At 30.3% G+C, this 17295-nt stretch overlaps 1 protein-coding gene across 2 annotated transcripts in view; it reads right to left on the reverse strand.

Annotated features, from left to right (window-relative positions):
• The window catches only part of LOC126768470 (glutamate receptor-interacting protein 2), a 313332-nt gene that overhangs the window by 220990 nt on the left and 75047 nt on the right, over nucleotides 1–17295 (reverse strand). The gene's annotated exons all lie outside the window — the stretch shown is intronic.

Genomic DNA, 17295 nt, shown 5'->3' on the forward strand with positions numbered 1-17295 from the left:
TTACAAAAACAAAAAACACAAAATTTTATCCGTGTGAAGTCAAAACGAAGACAGTATAAAAACATTATTATTTAATGAGTATTAAATTCTAAGCCGTCAAACATTACTCTTATTTCAATAAATACGAGCAGTATATTTGTTTGCCAAGTAGCACTTAAAATAGACTCAGTTGCTACTTTAGGATCGGATTCGAGAACATCCGTTCCGTTCTGTTGTTTCGGATTAGTTCTGACGGTGTATTCCATTTCAACTTGATATCTCACACACATCGATTCAAAGAACTGAAAGCTTCAAATTATGGTTTTATTTATTGCCGCGTGTTTCTTGCAGCTTCTACTCTAAATAATTTACTCTAATCAAGTTCTAATATGGTTATTGAATTACTTCATAATATCTAATACAACATATCGTTATTGAATGACGTTATTGGTCGCAATGGATGACCCAGGTGTTAGAACGTATGATTCTTAACTGAAAATTAAGTGGTTCTAACGTACCAGTACTGAACAGCTATTAGCTCAATTTGTCTTTTTTATTTATCTCGTAGTAGCTTAAATCTGGACTAGTAGTTTTTAATGACTTGTAACTGATTTTGCGCAGTGTAGGAGAATGCAAAATTAATTCTGGCGCATTTATATTTACTTATTTATAGCACCAAGTGGTCTAACGTGGAACAATGAGGGCTTAGGTTTTTTTTTATTATGGCAGCTAACAAACAAATAACTTGATTGCAAGTCACCACGTAACGGCAAACCATGGAAGTTAAAATGTTAAAGTATCCCTTTGTACAAATAATTCGTTTCTTCTTCGTAGCAAGAAACAGGAGGCTTTCACTGTGTTACTTTCCTTTCTTTATAATGAAATTCCTGAGCTCTGAGCGCAACATACTAGTAAGATATTATAAAAAACAAAAACACTATTTAAATTTAAAATTTCTTAAATAAGATCTTTAAAACAATCTTTCGGCAGAAGTAGTTATACTTGTAATATTAGATGTTACTAGAAATAGTTATTTTTAATGGATTTTGTTTGTTTCTGTGACCATTAAGTTAATTGTAAAAATCATCTGAAATAAGCTTAGCTCAAAGTTATAGCCTTTTAAGTTTCCTATTAAGCTATTGTCGTATGTTTATCTTTTCGGAAATGGTGAAATTATGAATTTTTTGAGTGTTTAGAGCTTTTTCTACCACACTGCTCAATGCGGGTTGGTGGAATACACATGTGGCAGAATTTCAATGAAATTAGACACATGCAGGTTTTCTTTCACCTTCACTTCACTTTCAAGGACAAGGTAAATTATAAGCAACAATTAACAATAGGTAAATTCAGTGATGCTTGCCCGGGTTTGAACCCACCATCAACCGTTAAGATTCACGCGTTCTAACCACTAGGTCATCTCGGCTTAGATTATTTAGAAGCCCTGTAAAATAATTCTACTTATTCGTAAATATAGGAAAAGTGCGAGTTTCATCTCTTATTTATAATCAAGATAACATATTCCTTACATAATATAATATATAAGTCGTATAAAATATTAGTAGTTATAAACGAAAATAGTACTAAATATTATTTTAGCATAGTTTTAGATTTAAAGTTATTCGTGGTTATAACGAAATCACTCTAACTGTAGTCACAAATCGAATAGAATGACGTTTGGAGCGACGCCAATGAAACTCCATTTTGGAATAATATGTTCTGAATAAATATTTAAATTTATGGTATGTCGTCCTTATCTCATTCACCGACATTATTATTATGGTTTTCTATCTGGAATGTAAGTTTTTTTATACGTTGACACGGAATATTTTTTATGTTATTATTTGATTTATTTATAAAAGTTTTTTTAATATGAATGAAATTAAATTTTATATTCAAGTATTATTATAGATTTTAAAGTTTTAATTATGAGATTATTGATTACAAATATCCTGCTTTTCGGCCAGGTGTTATAGTACCTGGTGGCAAGTCAATACCACAAACTATAGACATTGAATTAAAGATCCCTTACAATGACAATGCCTTACAACCAAGGGAACTAAGATATTATATACTTATAAATAAGCATATTCTACCCTTATTCCATGTAGTTATAGGAACTAATACCATTGTAAGAGATCACTGTAAGTGATAAGTTAAGGCCGCCTTTGCATACTAAATGTACTACTTGTTATTATATGTTTGTAAATTGTGTGCAATAAAGAATAAATAAATAAATAAATAAATAATATGCTTTGTGCACTCAGGCTCAAGTCACTCGCCTTTCAACCAAAATAATAATAAAAGTCATAATTATCAGAGGTTATGGAGACTGTGCGAAGCCAGTTAGCAGTATCAAAGTACATCAAACAATTTTATTAATAATATAATTATTTTGAAAAATATTTAGTTTAAAACGGTTTTGCTATTCCTTTGTATGCTATTCTTACAGTCAATGTTAATATCATTATCTGTCATTCCACTATCGAGTTCTGCGGTGAGTTTTGAGATTTTTCTTACACAAAAACTCCACTGTTAGCTGTAACATGTCTTAGTGTATTTTGATGTAACTGAATGAATGAATGGTGAATTTCTCATTCAAGCCTAATACATGTTATAACATAAGTTTTTTAATGGTCATTTAAGCAATATACAAAAATCTGTTAAGCATTCAAATAATGTCTAAATCTATTATCTTAATATGTGTATATCTAGGTAATCATCAATGGCTTACTTAGTATATTGAAATAAAATCTGATATTTTTTTTACAATTAGGCCAGCGTTTGACCGTTGACTTGCCTTAGAAATAAGATTAAAATCCATTTGTGACTTTTAGACAGACAGGAGACCTAATGACTCGACGTGATAGGCGTTTTATTCTGTTTATAATAATATCGGTGACGGCAGCCAATTACAAAGATGAGCCAACGGAGCCGAAGATAATATATCATTGATAAACGGCAATCCGAATTAAAATAAAACAGGCGTACAATCAGAATGGTTTTACGTGTTCTCCGTGGTAGTAATATGTACTATGAATTTCTTGCGCCAATTAATTTCAATGACACAAACAGATTCTTGTTCCCTGAGCAATATTTAAATCCATAACCCATTTTAATAATTTTTAATCATTTATCATTACTGTAAGTCATTTTTGGTTCAGTAGGGTGAAAACGGCTCCTTGGGTAAATATGGATTAAGGTTTTTAATCCCAAAATTATTCATCGATTGTTATGTAACAAACTCTCAGTAGGTGACATAAACTCAATTGTTGAAATGATTTTTTTTTTACTATTTTAAATAGAAACTACATTAAATATTTTTCCAAATGCCATCAGTAAATACAGCTTTCAAACGTTCCATTATACAGTCGAGTAATAGCGTTGTAGAGTCGTGATTGAATCTTCTATTGATTTTACACGGAACAGAATCGAATTATTCACACCACATGTGAATAATATAATTTCGCTTCCAATCGAGTTAATGTTACACACTCGACACATGACAGGCAGAGACGGTGATATTATGTTAAAAAGTCTTCAGAATTTATACGGTTTTATTTTAAATATATTTTTCATTTGTATTATCTTTTATGGCTATACATATCAGTCGATTACGGTTAGAGAAATTTATTTTCTCAAAAGATTTACATTTATATCACTTGCTTGAGAAAATAACAAAAAAAAATAGTAGAAAAATGAAATCGAATAATCGTACATAGTAATATGATGAATGTTACAATAACCTAATAATATCAGTACAGTGCAAACAATTTTATTGATATTTTGTCATGCTAAGTAGATTGAATAGAACAAACACAAATAAATACCGTGACTTAACAAAATGTGATTTTTTATCTTTGCATTTAAAAACATATTATGTTTAGTTATACTAAATCTTAAAGAAACTTGTATGTGTCGGAAAAAAAACTTACACGTTTATCTCTTAACCTACTGTGAAGTATCTAGCGTAGTAAAAATAACTTCACCTTAACTTAAGTCGTTTACCAGCAGAGCGTGACGGAATAACCTCAAAATCATTCTCCTAAACAGGAGTACTTTGGCAGATGTTAATTTATGTTTTAACTTTTATTACATTTTCACAGGAACCACTATGCTTATAAATTACTTTGCATGGCTCTAAGCTGAAGACGTAATTGTCAACAATATAAATCATATTATAAAAATCAATCAAGCAGTTACTGCATTTTACGAGAGATTATTCACTGGTGGTAGGGCTTTGTGCAAGCTCGTCTGGGTACTGGGTGAAACTTCAAAATATCTGTCTTAAATTTTGACAGATATTTTGAATTTTCTCTACTTCTCGAATCTTGAGTTGTTGATTACAGAAACTTTAAAACTTAAAAAAATAGCTTAATATTAAGCTGACATTTAAAAAAATCTTGTGAAATTAATAAAATAAATTATAAAAGTAATTACAGTCAGCAATAAACAAGCAATTCAAATACCAATGTCAACGTGTTACTGACTTGGGATGTCAATGTACAAGAAATTAAATTATACCGACGATTACTTATTCATCTTAATAACACGAGAATGCTTCTACTTAATAATGCGTATGTTAAAGTTATCTATTGTATTTGATTACACGCTTACTCCTGGCTACGATCCAACTAATATGAATCACTTTAACCGGTGAAACTCAAGCTTCTATAGTATTTATGTTATTTAGAGAAACTTAAGTACTGGACCTCATATAGATTAATTATACTATCATTATTAGTTTGTTCGACATTATATATGCAAAAAATATTTGTGTAGGTACCGTGTAGGTACCCAACAGATTCTATCACTTAAAAGCAATACTTAGTATTGTTGCATTTTCGCTTGAAGGGTGATTGAGCCAGTTTAACTACAGGCACAAGGGATAACAGCTTCTTTCCCAAGATTGATGGTGCATTGGCAATGTATTGAATGGGTAATATATCACCCATTAGCCATCTATTAATAAACTAAAAAAAAACATTTTTCATGTATTTTATCACATTTAAGTTAATTACCTAATGCTAAAAAAAATGCTAGGCAAAATATATTTTCAGGGCGTTATTCAAATGAATATTAGCAGTCAATAATGCTTCAACTATCTATGAAGTCAGCGTTTCAGCTAATTAGGTCGAGTTGATGTACCTCAAGGCTTCACTCCTGATGACTAGAACGTACTTAAGCACGTATCTATTGAGTAAACAATTTTAAATATATTGAAAAGAAAATCTTCTCTTCTTAGACTTGTACTAATGATCGTTTAAGAAATAAATATGTTACGGTATAAAGATTATTTCTTTTTAAGTTAAATGAAATACGAAAATATTATTAGATATTATTTATAAGTAAGTAGTTAACTTGGCGGTAGGTATTCACATATTCAGCCTAACAGCAATGTTAGTATTGTCAGTAGTGTGTACAAGCAATTTTTTTTTTACATATATGATTATATAAAATTTTAACTTATGTCTAGCAAAGCGGTTTTATATTTTAATACATCTAAAAGTTATATATAGTAGGCAATTTTCAGCAGAGGAAAGAGTTTAATTTTGTTAAATAATTTGTAATTATACGATCATAATATTGAAATTGGATTGCAAACATTCAAAGCAAGGCTGGCATTTGTTTTATAATTCTCTTATAATTAAAAATAAAGTACATTTGGAATTCAAGCTCTATATAAGCGAGATCAATGTCTTATGTAATATTACTAGGTATACTAAGAAAAGGATTTGTGTCCGAACAATTGATTGATTTTATAAACTGGTTGTTCTCTTAAATATTTGTACTGACTGACTGACTTTTGCATAAATTGTACTTATTTGTCAGTATAAAAATAAAATTGTTTGATAATAAAAATTTAGGTTAAAAGTAAGATCAGAAGAAAATAAATTGAAAACGTTTTCCATTTCCCGGATAATCAGGGAAAGTATTGAAATGTCCATCAGCTTTATCGGATTTTTTTATTAAGAACACTTTTTTTTCAGGAAAATTTAATATGACTAATATATGATCAAAAATACATGCATTGCAGCACATAAGTTACAAATACTAAAATGTATGATACTTAATTTTGAATACGTCCTTAATTTATACATATTACATACACATGATTAATATATAACTATAAAAAGCTTATAGCGAAATAAGTATCTTTAAATGAAATCATCATAATTATCGGTTTATCTGCTTATTATAACAATTTTATTATCCTCATATTTCTATTATGGTTTTTAAGGGTTAACAAAAAAACACACTCGTGTATTTTTTATACCACATTATGGGATTTTGAAATACTTCCAATACATTTTCATTACAATCACTACGCAAATACTTCTTAATAAAAATAAAAGATGCGCCTATAACAGGATAAAATAATGGTGCTATTATTCAGATGTTATCAATTTTATTGCGACCTATAAATGTTCAAAGAGCCCGAGCCAAACCTTTAGTGTGAATAACTTGTTCCTCGTTCATAGAATTTTAACGTTTTCCTTCTCACAATAAAAATATTAGTAATGCTATTAGATTTCTGCGAATTATTGACATTGATTTCATTTTATTTTCAGCTTTCATGTGAGTTATACACACATTTAGAATATATGTATATATAACTATAACGTAAATAAATTTTTAACTCATCGTATAATTAATATTAAGCGATATCTACTTAATAAAATGTCAACAGAAAATCGCGTAAATATAATTTAAATAAATATATTTCATATGTCTTACGCTGACATTCATGCCCTTTTATTGTAACAAACACCATGTTATGGTGTAACAAGCCTGATAATACATGGTTCACTGAAAGAAAGAGATACTGCCACTATAAGAAGTATAAGTCAATTCCTTCACATCAAAGTCTTTAAACTGGCTAAAACCACAAAAAAATTGAATCAACAACATTATGTTTCATTTATAATTTTCTAATATACGTCTTTTATGTATATATTGGCTCATCATATTTCAACTGGAAGACAGTAATTTAATTTAGTATATTTGGTGTTCGTCTAGTTATCACAAGTAAAAATTTATTGGTAACACATAGACACGCACGATAACATATATAATATAGATTTCAGTCACTGTGTTATACGGATGAATGTGCTGTGTGAACACGGACGTTTGATATATCGCCTTGAACCTTGAACCACCATAAATAATAACGTAAGTTTGGAGATATATAAAATATAGCTAATCTAGTTACGCGGCTGTACTGTCTAGTAACTGCTACTGCTCCACGTGGTCCTTAGCGTTATGTTTTACGGCCTATAACATTTCCCAATAAATAAGTGATTGAACGCAGAATAATTTTCTACATTGGACGTGTAAATCGTGTAGCTTTTCAAATAAAAAAAACACTTCAGCTTTATATTGTAATACGTTAAAAATCAAGTGACCCGTCAAAGTAAATTTAAAATTATTCCTTAACGATAATTGAAATTATTATTATTATACTTAGTGTACGTAAATAAAATCACCTACAGCCATCTTGATTACTAGGATGGTAGCAGGTCATTCAGTCAGGTCAGATGTAATTGAGAATATATTTAAATAATTTTATTGAATTCAAGATAAATTATATTCATACGTATACTCTTAGTTCATTTAATAAATAAACCCCAGCACATATTATTTATAATAACTATCAATCATAGCTTTAAAACTGTTTCAAATTATCTTCAATATACATCTTATTTCAGTATTTTTTATATGAAGCTTATTTATTAAAGGCTATTGATAATTGATTATCCTACCTCCATATTTCCCTAGCGTAGCGGTCCATAACCCGCAGATCCCGAGGTTCTAAGTTCGAAGCCCTGAGTCGGGCTTGGGTTATTGAATTTTTCTGTCAGAAAATTCTCATTAGTAACACGAAAGCTGTAAATTGGCTTTGGCAGCGGCACACTCCGCTGCCTCGGAGAGCACGTAAAACCTGCATCTGAACTTTTTTCAATCGTATTAACTGTTCCATCAGATTATGAATATGAGGACGTTATAACGTACTAAGTTTTAGTTTTAATCGGGTGCTGCTACTACCGATTGTAATGAAATAGATATACAAAATTTTACATAACTAGTTTAATTAATATAAAATTACATTCGTTAAGTTCATCAACACTTTAATTCCCTAAAATAAAGGGCAACAAAGAACATACAATTTTAATACATTTAATTATAAACCAGGTTATTAAAAAAAAACCATTGATATATCTATTATGCTAACAGTTATTTATATTTTTTAAACTCCAATACTTTATAATTGTAATTGAATGTCGTATATGTCGTTCACTATTCCATCATATATAAATAATATATTATATATATGACGAATTTAGTCTTTTTATGCCGAGATGGACTAGTGGTTAGAAAGCGTGTTATCTTAACCGATGATCGAGGGCAAGCACCACTGAATTTTCATGTGCTTAATTTTTGTTTATAATTCATCTCGTACTGCATGTGTCTAATTTCATTGAAATTATGCCACATGTGTATTCTACCAATCCGCATTGGAGCAGCGTGGTGGAATAAGCACCAAACCTTCTCCTCAAAAGGGAGAGGAGGACTTAGCCCAGCAGTGGGACAATAACAGGCTGTTACTGTAGTTTTTTTATTCAACTTTTAAATTACCTCTTTAAATTTTATTATTAATATTATTTTATAGGCGACGTCTCATATTTATTGCGGATGTTTCATGATTTTATTCTATGGTGAGTATTAAGCGTGTCCTTAGAAAATAATTCTGTACATACATACACATTTAAACCCTTACTAATAAACGTTGTATAGCGATTGTATATTTATACAATGCTTTGTCTTTTTCTTTTTAACATCAATATTATTATGAGGGAAAGAGATAAACAGTTGTGAAAAATCATAATTACACAACTTAATTATATCAGTAAGTCCGTTTTAAAATCAATAGATTGACATTGTTATATTATATTAACGTTCGAACATATTTGTTTTTATATAAATTTAAATGACGCTCTTTAGTATTGTGTGTTGAGTAACAGCTACATTTTATGTGGTACCGTTTCCCCTTTCTATCACCACATCTATTTTAGTCGCACATCTGACAACATCACTCCGATATTTAATTATCTTCATCAACGCACGGGCCTCCCACTACGCGGGATATTTTTGTTCATAATTCACCAAAACCTCCTTCGACTGTGGTGTGTTATGACTTTTTTCTTTACTTTGTAGATCAGGGTGTTCTGTTTTATCACATACATCGTAAATTATTATTTTTGTACCGTATAGTTTTGATATTAGGATATAGGCAGACGAGCATATGGGCAACCTTATGGAAAGTGGTCATCGACGCCTATAGACATTGGCATTGTAAGAAATGTTAACCATCGTTTACATCACCAATGCGCCACCAACCTTGGGAACTAAGATGTTAAGTCCTTGTGCCTGTAATTACACTGGCTCACTTACCCTTCAAACCGGAATACAACAATACAAAGTACTGCTGTTTTGCGGTAGAATATCTGATGAATGGGTGGTACCTACCCAGACGAGCTAGCACAAAGCTCTACCGCATTTGCACTGATAATCACAGAATTATGACAAATTATTACTTTTATATCAAAACATCAAGCTTGTGATTTGTACGTAAATATTTATAGCCTAAAAGACATAAGTATATTTGTATTGAGCTAAACTTGGATAATGATAATATTTGTTTTTATAACACGTCAATAATCGAATACGCAACTCATATTTTATTAATTGCTGCATATTATTAAAGATTATACTGGTACTTGTTCAGCCAAGTAATTAGTACTATTGTTAAGCTAAAGTGATTAATTCAAAATAAATACTTGAAAAATAATTTTAAAGACCGTTATTACCCAGTTTACCTACTTTCGTCTAAGAAACAGAAATATTATTGTTGCATAAAAATTGAATTAATAGATTAGATTCTGATTTCAATGATAATTATATAAAGATTTTGTTATATATTTTTGATTATATGATATCTGAATTAGTTAGAATAGCTCCACTAAAAACAATTAAGAGAATTTTCACCACTCGTTCCGCATCGTTTAATTCGAGTTGGCTTTAAAACTGTATACGCGTTGGAAACTCGTAGAAAGCCGTAAGTGACTTGAATTGGTCGTGAAAAGAAGCATTTACATTATTAAGTATTAAAGTTTTCGTTTTAGGAAATGCACCAAGATTAAGACGTAAGATTTTTCTTAGCAAATGCTCAGAAAATCTATGTGCAATAGTCATAAGTACCCATCCCCATAAAAAACGTTAATAAGTTACAGTAACAGCCTGTTATTGTCCCACTGCTGGGCTAAAGGCCTCCTCTCCTCTTTTTGAGGAGAAAGTTTGGAGCTTATTCCACCACGCTGCTCCAATGCGGGTTGGTAGAATACACATGTGGCAGAATTTCAATGAAATTAGACACATGCAGGTTTCCTCAAGATGTTTTCCTTCACCGTCAAGCACGAGATGAATTATAAACACAAATTAAGCACATGAAAATTCAGTGGTTTTTGCCCGGGTTTGAACCCACGATCATCGGTTAAGATTCACGCGTTCTAACCACTAGGCCATCTCGGCTTTTTAAGTTAAAAATAAGTTAAATATTAAATAAATTAAAATTATAATAAGATTGTCAAAAACATAAGACTTAAAAATAATGAATTTAACGTAAACATTTTAGTGACAAATGACTTCGAATTCAAAGGAAAAGTTTTGATATCTCCGAAAACCTTTTTACATTATTAACAACCATCAATTTCATTCAATTCATTCCTAAATCGAGCATAAAGAAGATGGACTTCGACAATACAAATAATATGACGATCGAAATTTCTCGTAATCAGAACATTCACCCATTTAACCCTAATAATAGATAATGGATGAATTCAATTGGTAGATATAATCTGATCGTGTTTTCTCCGCGAATTATTCGCTTGTGTATGGTTATGAAAGAATTATAGCTTATTCAGACGTGTCTTATAATAGAAAATGAATTGAAGGCACATTTATTCGACTATAGCTAAAATATTGCAAGACTATTAGTATTTGATCTAGTTAATTCACTTAGTTGATGATAAGCCGGGACATTAATTGTCTATGAATATTAGCAAAGCTACCATTAGTCACGCCGAACATTGCAATGCATTGCCAATCGTGAGACCCATATTGCTAGTAAGTTTACACGACTATACTTCTAAGTAATGTATCACTGGCCTTCTTTACTCCTTAGGAGAAGCTAGAACTGACTTTACCATGGTTTCAAATGCAGGTAAGTAGAAACACATGTCGTAGTTTTAATTTTATCCGACACATGTATGTTTCCTTTGGATATTTACCTTCAACTCCGTGCATGAAATTAATTTTATTACAATCACATGAACCCGCAATCTTCGGTTAAGATTAAATATTTAACTGGTGTGGTGTGGTGGTGGGTAGGTACCACCCAGGTTTTGTGCAAACTATACGGGGTAGGTACCACCCACTCATCAGATATTCTACCGCAAAACAGAAGTACTTGGTATTGTTGTGTTCTGGTTTTGGAGGGTGAGTGAGTCATGTAATTACAGGCATAAGGGACATAACATCTTAGTTACCAAGATTGGCGGCGCATTGGCGATGTAAGCGATGGTTAAAATTTCTTACAATGCTTATGTCTATGGGCATTGGTGACCACATACCATCAGGTGGCCCATATGCTCGTCCGCCTCCCTATAATATAAAAAATTAATTAGTGTATATTTCAATACTTTGAAATGAAAATTTCAATACAAGATGGGTATCTTGTTGGATTTAGGTCTGGATAATTTTTCGTGCAATCAATCAAAATTGCGGTTCAATGAAGAAATGCAGTAGCATTTCTAGCACGCGTTACAAGAAATCTAGTAAGATTTCTTGTAACGCGGTCATCATTTGTGCAATAATATTTTATTTATATTATTCTTTATTATATTATATTATTGTATAGTTTTTTAGTTGACATCAAAATTTATGTTACTATTGTTACTTAATATTTTAAATTTCTTGTATCTTTTTGATTGATTTTTATGAAAACTGACTAGAAAATCAAATCATGAGTCAATTTAGTATGTAATAAAGCAGAAAGCAGAAATAAACTAGGAATAATGTTCCAACTACGTGGATTGAGTGAAAACAGTAGATGGTTTAAAAGTAAGAAAACTTTAAGTGTATCTCCAAACTTCCGTACCTGAACTAACTTGCTTTAAAAGGATATTTATTTCGAAACTGCTATGTTTTGTGTTTTCCAAAAGAAGAATTTTTCTTACATCTTCGTAACACAGTTCCTACCTGCATATATGCACTAAGTGCATATATGCATGTAGCAGGACTTTGTTCCTTTTTGTTCTTAAAGACATTTTATTTATTGATAAGCTCATACAATTAGAGAATAGACCCAATTATTAATACTATTGTAGCGCCTTGATAAAAAATCTTACTTGTGTTCAAAGAAACATAAAAGGTATAATTTTCCATGAGTCAGATCAGAAAGCCTTTGACATCTTTATTAGAAGCATAATTCGTATCCAACCGAATATTGGTTTAACTAATGCGTATTAACTAAAGTAATGGACCATCAAAGACATCGGTACCCTACATCTTAACTGCGCTCAATTGAAACGATGAGGGTCAATTGTTCGATACGCTCAAAATTTAAGATACGCGTTCACGCTTAAGTCGTCTCTATGACCGGGTAATAATACATATAATGGTATTTTTACATTTTACTATTTACGTCGTTATTCTTCTTAAATAATCGGTTATCATATAAGGTTGCACAGATCGTAAAAGGGTATAAACGAATGTGACGATTATAGAGAACCATATAATGTTTATATTCGTATACCAATAAATTCGATATAATTCAGTGTAATTTTGTTACGACTTATTTAATATATTTTTTACTGTAGTCAATAACTTTATTATGTTTTTATGATGAAGTTGCAGAGGGGATGTTAATGCAATGATTTCGAAATTAATTGTACTGGTGGTTATCTGTTACTATATTGTTGTAGTTAATAAAATTATAACACTTAAATGAGATTTTAATGTTATCAGTTATTAACAAAATGTTTACGTAAATTTCACATTACTTCAAAAAATTAATTGCAACTTTACTATTTCAAAACACGGAATTTTCGATAATCGACTTTGTATTGTACCTAACAGCCTGTCGATAAATATACAAAAAATATAAATATGTTTGTTTATTATAGGATGATAAGATATACATTGGAAATTCGGAAAATATAAGCAACGCTGGAAATTAATATGTTATATAACTTGTAAATTACAATGGCTCATTCATCCTTCGAGAGCCGAGTTAGCCCAGTTTAGAAGGCGTGAATGAATGAATGAAATGAATCTATGATTCGGGGTTCAACTCCAGGTAAGCAGCAATTAATTTCCATAATCCTTAATTTGTATTTATAATTAATATCGTGCTCGGCGGTGAAACAAAAAATCATAAGAAATCCTGTTTTTTTTCTAATTCACTAAAATTCTGCTACATATGTATACCCCAACACCACCTTTTTACCACCACCTTCTCCCGTTATGGGAGAAGAGGATATAAGCCAGGAGTCGGATAATTACAGGCTGTTACTTTATTTACTTTGTTCATCCTTCAATCTAGAATACAGCAATACCAATGGACATTTGGCGTTATTATAAATGACGAGTTTGTTGAACCCATCTAGACCAGACTGGACCAATTGCAAAACCAAAAGCAGACATCATAAGGTTTCATTGCAATAGTTTTAAAACCAATATTACTAATTATATAGAACTCTCCAAGTTGTATCGGCTATTCACAGATAAATCTGAATTGACTTTGAATTAAACGAATTCAAACGATGTTAAATTTTACTCAGTTAAATTCAGCAAGTTCAACGTGTAAACATCAAGAGGTTTTGATTGGTTAATATCAATCATTTTTCGAGAGGTTTTCGTTTTGAATAGTTGTATGTTTGCTATTTTACACACTACACTTATTTATATATTTCTTTTACTTTTTGCCAAATTAAAGTATACCTTGTATTAAGAAGTGTATTTAGTATTTAGTTGCATGTGAACCAATCAAGTCAACTCTCTTAAGAATTGCAATGTCATATATTTTTCAACTATTGTAATCATGAAAATGTAACTTTCGTTTTAATTTTTTGTGTAATTACTTTAATTATTTTACTGTTTACAATTATTGTACGAACAATATTGTACATTATCCAATAGAATCTAGTATTTTTTTAATATTACAATCTTAAGGTAAAAAGTTCTAAGCAAATGCGCGTTAATTTAAAAATATGTATAACTGATAGTATTTCCAAGAAGCAAATTAGACATTACAAGCATTTATCGGTAGTTCAAAGAAGTTGTAAAAATAAAGCAGGATATGTCGCGTCACGTGTTCCTGATGTTGTATATATATGTTTGTCCTTGTCTTTCTTGTTTGAACGGTGTATGACCATCTCTGTCAGTGGCGTTAGGCATTTCCAAGAAAGTCCAGAACATTTTATTGCTTAAATTATTTTCAAGTCTACACAAGGTTAACGGGCTTGTGCTTTAATATTTTATGGTATTTGAAAATATCGACTACACATACTGTAAGTAATATATAAGTCTAATATTTTAGAACATTGTTGAAAAAGTGGTTCATTCAGAAAAAAATGACCACTCATGAATATTTTACTACTTTAAAATTTCGACTTAAAATTATAATAGTAGCAAATATATTTCGTTAATTACATTTTATTATTTACGTCTTTTTATTGCCTTGAATTGCCTTTCCTCATAAACTTTCCTTCGATGTTATAAAATGTAAATATTAAGTTATTCTGGTCAGTGAATTTGCAAGCAAACATATATATTTTAAATCTATTTTACATTTAAATGGTCACATATTTATAGAAACGGCTTAATATCGGCAAAGTTATCATACAATAAATACAAAAAATAATAAGAAGGAAAAGAAAAAAACGTGGCGATTACATAGTCCATTGAAAAACTTCTTCAAAGCTTTAGTAAACTTATTATGTTTGATTATGTTATAAGAACTATCCACAGCTGATATCTGTCCATATTTTACGCAAATATAAAAATCTTTTTTCATATGTATATAAAAATGTACGTTGTACATCCGACGATATTTTATAAGTCAAGTTTGTTCGTTTATATCTTAAGTCCAATCAAAAATTCTCCTAAAAAAAGAGACACATAGCGTCAAAAATGTATAAAACGATTAGTATATCATATGACATTTGTACCATATTTTTGTATACTTGATGACGTTATAACACATTTCTTGTTACATAAACGTGTTTTTTCATAAACGTCACACAACTCACTTCTGAATAAAATGCGTGCAAAGTTTATTTCATGCAAATATTGTCCCCGCTTTTATAAATTGTGGTGCACACGTGATTTATATTAATGTACAGCAAAACATCCGGAGATGAAAGGAAGTGAGGACTGACAATCATAAATCCGTTTTAATGAGTAAAACTTTTCATGGTTGTATTTAGTTCTCAGATTTAGATAAGCTAGAAATTTTATCAATTTTTTAATTAAAATTACTCTATCCTCTCTGAGAGTACCTTAAACAGTTACATCCTCTATCTATATATTATCTACATATCTATTTAATAATGATTCATCTTAGTTAATACTTTATTTCAACGCCGAGCATAAGACGTATTACAAAAAAAATGGCATTCAAATTGGCAAAGATTCCATGCTACAGTTTTCGACTTTGAGGTCGCAATCTTAGGGTATGTACACACTATGCGGATAGCCGGAGTGCGATTAACCGTCCGGTTAACCGCAATCAAAAAAATGTATGAAAAATTAGTATTTATACGGATTGTCCTGCGGCTAACCGGACGGTTGACCGCATTCCGGCTATCCGCATAGTGCGTACATACCCTTATAAATACTAATATTTCATACATTTTTTTGATTGCGGTTAACCGGACGGCTAACCGCACTCCGGCTATCCGCATAGTGCGTACATACCCTTAGTTTGATTTGGAAATTTTTAGACACGTGAACAAATATGCGACAGATTATATTGACTATTTAAATATAATACATAATAAATATTACTCATTTCGTTTTGTCATTAATAACGGAATCCGAGTTTTGTTTGATTCTTAACTTTTATTAAACTTTATATTAATAAAGTTCTTCATTTTGAAGTAAACTAAAATTTTCATCGCTAAAGGACTGTCTCAAGGTAAAACAAAGTTCTTAACTCTTTGAACCATTTATTATTAATTTAGCTAACTTGACAAAGATGTTATCTTGAATTTCTTATAATAACTGTTACAAAATTTCTATATAATTCCAATAGTATATAAAGGAGAATGCTTATGGTCTAGATAATTAAAAACTAATTCAAAACAACAGCCTTGGAGTTTGGAAAGGTATAGTGCTTACAATCTTGTTTTTCGGAAAGCAGATATAGCAGTTGATACTGCGTATGAAATAAAAAAAAATCTTTTCCTTATTATCGGATTATGATAGTGAGGAAAAAGAGTGTGTACACAATTGTAGACTGTAATAATATCTCCAAGCGTTATCGACTAGACTCGACTAGATGGCTAATATCCCCCTAAGAATACACGCAGGTTGAAATAAATTAGGATGAATTATCATTATTATAATATCTAATAATATCATTTCGTTCTGAGTCGAAAGAGATCTACCAAAAAAATACTGTCACGTCTGTTTATATTTATTTAATGTTGTATATACAAATGAATTATCTCTATTTGGTTATTGATACATATACATGTATTATACAGTTACTTTACTCATATAACAATATTTTGATTAGATAGTCAGTATGGTTTTTCGCAGAGAGAAAAATGTCCATCGCATCTTTAAAAAAAGTTCAAGTTCATAATTTCTATAAACTCCAAGCATTTAAAATATTGAAGGGAAACCAACCCTTAATAAAAGTATACCGAATCTCATTGCAACAACATTAAATGCTATTTGCCGAAATAATATACAAACAAATGTGATAAGGGTGAATGATGATAAATTAAGTAAAGAATTTACTTCAATTGTCATTTTACAAGATACAAATAAAACATTAATAATAAACGAAATAATGAATAAGCTATTCATACGTTAATACATAATTAGTTATAACATCTTCTACATGTAAATCATGGAATAAATAATTCCATACATTTTATCAACTATATAATGTTATTCCAATTTTATCGTATCGTATGTCATTCAATTCAGTAATAATATACGTGTGAAAACATAATATATATGCCGTTC

This window comes from Nymphalis io, chromosome 5 (genome assembly GCF_905147045.1).
Source record: "Nymphalis io chromosome 5, ilAglIoxx1.1, whole genome shotgun sequence".
In the NCBI taxonomy this organism is placed as follows: domain Eukaryota; kingdom Metazoa; phylum Arthropoda; class Insecta; order Lepidoptera; family Nymphalidae; genus Nymphalis; species Nymphalis io.